General features: G+C 40.2%; 1 long non-coding RNA gene across 1 annotated transcript; it reads left to right on the top strand.

The window, feature by feature from the left end:
- Positions 1-2381: 2381 nt before the first annotated feature.
- LOC124428724 lies at positions 2382-6363 on the top strand. Its single transcript, XR_006943267.1, has 4 exons — positions 2382-2886; positions 2966-2968; positions 4250-4252; positions 6291-6363. It is a non-coding gene; the product is annotated as an uncharacterized LOC124428724 (long non-coding RNA).
- Positions 6364-7923: the final 1560 nt, after the last annotated feature.

Genomic DNA, 7923 nt, shown 5'->3' on the forward strand with positions numbered 1-7923 from the left:
AATACGCGTGTTCATATGATAATTGTCGAAAAACCTTATCGACATTCGCGAATTTCAGTATATGCGAAATAAAATCGTGAAATCTTTAATAATACTTCGGCCACAGTTTGAAAAATGTTACCAATCGATTCAGAACATTGCATTTCATAAGATCAAACATCTATTTTATATTGGAATCAAATTATTTAACATTGCTTTATAACGTATATACGATTTTTCGCTCATATACGCGTATCGTCGAAAAACGAAAAGTTGAAATCTTGTTCAATTACATTGATTTTATATTCTGTCGACTCAGAATAAAGAATATAACAAGAATATAACGTTCTTGCTATGTTTAAATACGCCTGTTCATATGATAATTGTCGGAAAATTTTATCGAATTTCGCGAATTTCAGTATATGCGAAATAAAATCGTGAAATCTTTAAAAATACTTTGTCCACAGTTTGAAAAATGTTACCAATCGTTCCAGAACATTGCATTTCATAAGATCAAACATCTATTTTATATTGGAATCAAAGTTTTTAACATTGCTTCATATCGTATATACGATTTTTCGCACATATACGCGTACCTTTGAAAAACGAAAAGTTGAAATCTCGTTCAATTTCATTGATTTTATATTCTATCGATGCAGAATAAAGAATATAACAATAATATAACGTTTTTACTATGTTTAAATACGCGTCTTCATATGATAATTGTAGAAAAACACAATCGACATACGCGAATTTCGGTATATGCGAAGATAAAATCGTGAAATCTTAATAATCCTTGTGCCACAGTTTGAATAATGTATCCAATCGATGCAGAACATTGCATTACCTAAGATCAAACATCTATTTAATATTTGAATCAAAGATTCTAACATTGCTTCATATCGTATATGCGATTTTAGGCTCATATAAGCGTGTCGTCAAAAAACGAAAAGTTGAAATCTTGTTCAATTTCATTGTTTTTATATTCCATCGATGCAGAATAAGGAATATAACAAGAATTTAACGTTGTTACTACGTTTAAATACGCGTTTTCATATGATAATTGTCGAAAAACCTAATCGACATATGCGAATTTCGGTATATGAGAAGGTAAAATAGTGTAATCTTAATAATCCTTGTGCCACATTTTGAAAATTGATTCGAATCGATACAGAACATTGCATTTCCTCAGATCAAGCATCTATTTTATATTGGAATCAAAGTTTTTAATATTTTTTCATATCGTATATAATATTATTCGCACATATACGAGTACCTTTGAAAAACAAATAGTTGAAATCTCGTTCAATTTCTATGATTTTATATTCTATCGATGCAGAATAAAGAATATATAAAGAATATAACGTTTTTACTATGATTTAATACGCGTGTTCATATGATAATTGTCGAAAAACCTTATCGACATTCGCGAATTTCAGTATATGCGAAATAAAATCGTGAAATCTTTAATAATACTTCGGCCACAGTTTGAAAAATGTTACCAATCGATTCAGAACATTGCATTTCATAAGATCAAACATCTATTTTATATTGGAATCAAATTATTTAACATTGCTTTATAACGTATATACGATTTTTCGCTCATATACGCGTATCGTCGAAAAACGAAAAGTTGAAATCTTGTTCAATTACATTGATTTTATATTCTGTCGACTCAGAATAAAGAATATAACAAGAATATAACGTTCTTGCTATGTTTAAATACGCGTGTTCATATGATAATTGTCGGAAAATTTTATCGAATTTCGCGAATTTCAGTATATGCGAAATAAAATCGTGAAATCTTTAATAATACTTCGTCCACAGTTTGAAAAATGTTACCAATCGTTCCAGAACATTGCATTTCATAAGATCAAACATCTATTTTATATTGGAATCAAAGTTTTTAACATTGCTTCATATCGTATATACGATTTTTCGCACATATACGCGTACCTTTGAAAAACGAAAAGTTGAAATCTCGTTCAATTTCTATGATTTTATATTCTATCGATGCAGAATAAAGAATATATAAAGAATATAACGTTTTTACTATGATTTAATACGCGTGTTCATATGATAATTGTCGAAAAACCTTATCGTCATTCGCGAATTTCAGCATATGCGAAATAAAATCGTTTAATCTTTAATAATACTTCGGCCACAGTTTGAACAATGTTTCCAATCGATTCAGAACATTGCATTTCATAAGATCAAACATCTATTTTATATGGGAATCAAAGTATTAACAGTGCTTCATAACGTATATACGATTTTTCGCTCATATACGCGTATCGTCGAAAAACGAAAAGTTGAAATCTCGTTCTATTTCATTGATTTTATATTCTATCGATGCAGAATGAAGAATATAACAAGAATATAACAGAGAAGGAGTGGGCCACGTGGGGATGTCGCGCCGGTTCGTACCCATATCCGCAGCAGGTCTCCAAGGTAAAGAGCCTCTAGTCGATAGACTAATGTAGGTAAGGGAAGTCGGCAAATTGGATCCGTAACTTCGGTATAAGGATTGCCTCTGTGGTGCGGGGCGTGTCGGGCTTGGTAGGGAAGCGGGTCTGGCTGACGTGCCGGGCCTGGGCGAGGTGAACAGTTCCGGTTACGGTACTGGGATCCGAGCTCGGTCCCGTGCCTTGGCCTCCCGCGGATCTTCCTTGCTGTGAGGCTTCCTGGCGGATAGCCCCGTCGTGGTCGTCCTCTTCGGCCGCCATTCAACGCTCAGCTCAGAACTGGCACGTACTAGGGGAATCCGACTGTCTAATTAAAACAAAACATTGCGATGGCCCTCACGGGTGTTGACGCAATGTGATTTCTGCCCAGTGCTCTGAATGTCAACGTGAAGAAATTCAAGCAAGCGCGGGTAAACGGCGGGAGTAACTATGACTCTCTTAAGTCCAACCCCCCCGCCTCGTGGTGAGAGTTGGTAACATACACTGCTAATTATAGTGTATGGCTAACGGGGCACTGGCAGGGTGTTTTTGGGGTTACCAGCCCCTCAAACTCCAAAAATTTTTATTGGTCCAAAATACAAAAGAGTGCCTCGGTTGAACACTAATAACCCTGGGTCCTCTGACCCAAGGGACCAAATAAGTGAGGTGGAACCTGAAAGCTATGTTTGCGAATTTCCTGGATGCACCAGGGAATTCGGAAGTAAGAGAGGACGAAGTGTGCATTACAATCACGCACACAAAAACTGGTACGAAGAACACAAGCTAGGTTGCCTCGGCAATAAAGCTAGATGGCTGCAGGAAGAAGGCAGGTTATTGGCGCGGAAAGAGGCGCAAATCATCTTTGAGGCTGAAAGCCAAGAGAAGAGAGTAAATATCAACCAGGCTCTCGGACCATACTTTCCGGAGAGAACTGTTGATGCTATAAAGGGATATAGGAGACGGGCAAATTACAAGGCAATGGTTGAGAGATTCCTAGCCGAAATTAGGGAACAACATCATGAGTCTGACATACAGACTCCAGAAAATCAGACTACATCGTCCGATGACTTTAGTATTGACATAAGAAACTTCCTAGCATCCTTGCAACCACTGGACGTTGGAGAATATCCAAAGTTTAATGTAAGTCGACTCAATATGATATGGAACAGCATTCAAGGCTTACATGTTAATGGGCTTAAAGATCTGGTAGCCTCTTACGTACATGATACGTTTCCACCCCAACGTCGGGGGGCGAAGGTTGTTAGGGAAGCAAGCGAAGGCCCAAGTCTGTCTAAGAAGAGACAGAGGAAAATAAATTATGCCAGATGTCAACAGCTATGGGAAAAAGACAGAGGTAGATGCTGGAGAGCAATAGAAAACGAACAACTATTAGATTGCCAAAATTGTCTGACTCGTGATGCGATGGAACCCTATTGGCGTGCAGTATTCACTAACGAAAAGCATTGTTCACCCGAGCTCCCGATGAATGAAGATACTATGGATGCACTATGGAATCCCATTGGTATTGATGAAATTAAATCATCCTTTCCATCAAACAGTTCTTCTCCTGGTCCAGACGGAATGACGATTAAAGAAGCAAAAGAGATTCCACTAGAAATACTCCTGCGGATCTACAACATCTTCTTGATCTGCGAGAGTATTCCTGAACATCTCCTGGAATCTAGGACTATATTCATACCGAAAAAGAAAGAGGTATTGGATCCTGGTCAACTAAGACCTCTGACCATAGCTCCGGTCCTAGTAAGGTCATTCCACAAAGTGTTGGCTAATAGGCTGAAAAAGGTCCACATTGACAGCAGGCAAAGAGCGTTTAGAGACACAGACGGCTGTAGTGATAACACCTGCCTACTGGACTTAGCCTTAAGGTACACAATGAGTTCAGTAGGCCAACTATACATGGCTTCATTAGATGGTGCCAAAGCTTTTGACTATGTGTCCTACAGAGCACTAGAAGGAGTCATGAAGGCAAAGGGATTACCACCACCTATGGTTCGATACATCTCATCGGTGTATAGGAAGAGTGTCACCCGTTTTGATTATGGCGGGTGGCTCTCTGACCCCATACATCCGTCTTGTGGGGTAAAACAAGGTGACTCCTTATCACCCTTGTTATTTAATTTCATAATTGATGATATGATAAAGAGCCTGCCGGAGGGAATTGGAGTCAAGATCTCTGGCATGACACTGAACATCCTTGCCTTCGTTGACGATCTGATAATTATGGCTACTACTACTGCTGGACTACAACATCTGCTCGATTGCGTGGGGAATTACCTGTCCAATGTAGAACTAAAGATCAATGCCCAGAAATCATGCTCTATAGCCATAACAGCACTTGGAAAACAGAAGAAGACTGCTATTGACGCAACACAAATCTTCAGGATAATGGATCAAGGAATCCCAACGCTCAAAAGAACTGATGAGTTTAGATATCTAGGTGTTCCCTTTACACCTGAGGGACGGGTGGATGTGAACATTAGAGACATATTAAAGGAGAAAATACAAAGGCTATGTAAAGCTCCGCTCAAGCCTCAACAGAGGCTTTGGATACTACGAATATGTATAATACCATCTTTGTACTATCTTCTTACAGTTGGCGCGATACGGATTGGTCTCCTTCGATCAATAGATCGCGACATTAGAGCTGCTGTGAGAAAGTGGCTCCACTTACCATCAGATTGTCCTAATGCTTACTTCCATGCCGATAAACAAGATGGGGGACTCAGTATCCCCTCCTTGAGATTTCGAGCTCCGCTTTTAAGACGAGCCAAAATCACAAAGCTAAGAAGAACTGAATTTATTATCGGCGATATCGCAGAAGGATTCCTCGAAAAGGAAGAATGTGTATGTGATAAGAGGCTACAGAGTGGTGATCTCTGGATTAGGTGCCAAGAGGATCTGAAGAGAATGTGGCGAGGTAAGCTTGCTGGGTCTATTGATGGGAAAGCACTAGAGGATTCTAGAAACGTCTTAAACCAACATGACTGGATTTCAGATGGCACGAAATTTCTAAACGGGAGAGACTATGTAAACTCGTGTAGGTTACGAATTAATGCGCTACCTACAAAGTCTCGAACCTCACGTGGCAGAGCAAAAGATCGTACATGCCGTGCTGGATGTGGGTGTGTTGAAACACAAAACCATATCCTGCAACAGTGCCATCGTAACCACGATGCTAGAATCCGGAGGCATGATTGTGTTTCCCAGTATATGGTCGAGAAGCTTAGGAGAAACAACTTCACAGTGGAAGAGACGCCGAAAATCAGGACGTCTCAAGGAATTAAAATTCCAGACATCGTGGCGACTAAAGAAAGGGAATGCTTTGTGCTGGATCCGCAAATAATAAGTGATAAGTATGATCTTGATCACGCGGACGCAAATAAATCCTCCAAATACAATGACGCGGAAATGATACAACTTATTAAAGAGCGGTACCGGGCTAAGGATGTTAATGTCTTTGGTATCACTCTTAATAACCGCGGAGTATGGAGTTCGCGTTCTGCTAAAAACCTGCTGGACAAGAAGTTAATCAAGAAGAGTGATTTAAAAATAATATCCTCCAGAGTAATAATAGGTGGTCTTCACGCCTTCAGAATATTTAACACAAGAACAACTGTGTCACGTTCCTGGATCACGAAGACATCAGTGAAGAATAGAAGCGGAATAGGGTAACATCTTCAATCTCCAGGGGTACCCGTTCCCCACAAGATCCAAACCCGCAACGGGCAAGAAAGCGGTGACAAGGAGGTTTTAGTGGGTAGCATCTATTGTAGTCCCACATAACCGGAAGACCTAGTCTGATGGTATGCGTAATGCATTTCCTCCTTGTATAAAAAAAAAAAATAGCAAATGCCTCGTCATCTAATTAGTGACGCGCATGAATGGATTAACGAGATTCCCTCTGTCCCTATCTACTTATGACTGCATGCTATTTTAATTATTAACAGTTGGCACACCTGCGGCACTCTAACCTAAAAATTAGAAAACGCGGGAAACACTTCAGGCACGGCTCTACGGGCCCTGTCGCCCGGGGGCCTCAGGCACGGCCCTATAGACCTTGTCGCCCGTGACTTTAAAAATTTTTTGGAAATTTTCCAAAATTTTAAAAATTTTGAAAATACTGGTTCTTCGACAAACTAAAACACGCAGCCAAGTTGGAACTTCTCAAAATTAATGGTGGACGTGTTCTATGACCGCATACTGAGAAAAATGTTCCTTTTGAAACCGAAAGCAATGCGACTATTGCACTTAAAATTATATAGTCGGTATAGCCTGCGGGCTTATGTTGATTTAAAAGCTAAAAGCATTGCGACTATTGAACTTAGAAAATAGTCGGCATAGCCTACGAGCTTAATTGTTCTCGAGACTTGAAAGCAATGCGACTATCGCACTTAGAAAAATTCTAGGACGATGGTTTAGCCTTCGGGCATAATATTGCTCTTAAGTTTCGAAAGCAATGCGACTATCGGACTTAGAAAAATTTTTTTTTTTTTTTATTTTTTTTTTTTTTAAAGTAATGCGACTATTGAACTTAGTATAAAAATCGGATAATTAGAGTAAATTATTTAGAGTACGTAAACGTTGCTTTTGGGGCTTGGAAGCAATGCGACTATCGGACTAAGAATATTTTTTTTTTTTTTTTTTTTTTTCTTCCCTCGTCGCAGTATGTTCATTTCGATATCGCTACGGTCATCGCACCTCCGCCCACCATTAATGGAAGAATACATAAGTATTCTTCCCATCTTTTTTTTTTTTTTTTTTTTTTTTTCCAGCTAAAGTCTTCTTCGCAACTTCTTTCCTTATGTTCAATTAAGAAGTTGCTTCCGTATACATCATGATGGTTGTCCGTGGGGAAAAATATTCCGGAGGTAAAATAGCCTCCCGTTCGAATCTCCGGGTGGAGGCTTTACCAGGGGCGGTTAACGTGATCAGGAGAAGTTCGCGCATAGCATCGCTCAATGCGGCATGCGCGCCCCCGAAGACGACGAGTGGATGCACTTCCGGCGTAGGGCAGCATAGGAACGCAGCAACCCGCCGGTTGAGTGCCCGAACGTCGTCCAAGGCTACTGACCGCGCGACCCCCCACTGCGTTCCTTGCCCCGCACAACCCGGACTGCATCAGGTGTTAGCCAATCTTCAAGAGGCTATTATCGTATTAGAGAGGTGTGATAGGGTTTTGCCACGGCCATCTTCCAAGGCCAAGCAAACGATCATCGAAGATAATCTAACCGGGAACATAGAGATAGACGAAATACGCGAAATCGGCCCTTCCAGTCCGAACGATAGGCAAGCAGAATCTAAAATAGACAGAGAACCGGTTTCCACGCGCCCGCGAACACGAGCGTATGTCCGCGCGCAATCCCCGCAAACCCTCCCAGAAACAGAACATACGCCCCCAGCCTTCACGAAAAATAATAACCTACGTAATAACACAAGACGCGCAGCGAATAGAATAACCCCCTACCACCTATTGTAGAGA

Source organism: Vespa crabro, chromosome 13, assembly GCF_910589235.1.
Source record: "Vespa crabro chromosome 13, iyVesCrab1.2, whole genome shotgun sequence".
Classification (NCBI taxonomy): domain Eukaryota; kingdom Metazoa; phylum Arthropoda; class Insecta; order Hymenoptera; family Vespidae; genus Vespa; species Vespa crabro.